Raw genomic sequence first — 637 nt, 5'->3', positions numbered from 1 at the left:
CTTTACGTATGACAACAGTACTTACTTTGTTGGTTTATATAACAAATACTAATATCTTCCCAGTAGCAAGTGTTATTACAGTTTTAGTGAAATTAAATATAGATTAGCTATGTATTGAATCTAAGGAAATTGGTACAAACATATACAGTACATATGGTATATGAAATAACTCATGGCATATGTGGACATTTTTTCCTCACTTCTGTATCAAGAACGATAGCCTGAAGATCATCATGATCAAATGAACAACTAAGCTACGGTGTTCTTAAAAAATAGTATTGTATGTTTTATACATGTACTTTTTATTTGTAAAATTATTATAAGTTTTGAAATATTAACAATAAAATAACAGCTATAAAACAAATTAATGCTTATTAATTTGTTAATATCTATATAGCAACATATTTTTTGGCAATTTCATTTAAAAAACAAAGGAAAATATCAGTGCTGAGGACCTCTTTATTTATTCATCTTTAGTAATTATCTGTCTTTTTTTCCTTCTCTTTCATGAAAACAATAATTGGCATGTGCCATCTTTGTTGACCTGTGTAACCCCCTTATAAATTATTTATTGAACCAGAAGCCACTGTGATGATTATGGCATGGATATTTTTTGAAAATCTCCAATTATAAACCA

At 27.5% G+C, this 637-nt stretch overlaps 1 protein-coding gene across 1 annotated transcript in view; it reads left to right on the top strand.

Moving 5' to 3' along the window:
- Positions 1-637, top strand: part of LOC119593182 (transcription initiation factor TFIID subunit 11-like) — a gene marked incomplete in the record, with an annotated part of 72,269 nt that overhangs the window by 67,842 nt on the left and 3,790 nt on the right.

The sequence above is a fragment of the Penaeus monodon genome, chromosome 31 (assembly GCF_015228065.2).
Source record: "Penaeus monodon isolate SGIC_2016 chromosome 31, NSTDA_Pmon_1, whole genome shotgun sequence".
NCBI classification, from domain to species: domain Eukaryota; kingdom Metazoa; phylum Arthropoda; class Malacostraca; order Decapoda; family Penaeidae; genus Penaeus; species Penaeus monodon.
This window is presented reverse-complemented; position numbering and strand designations above follow the sequence as displayed.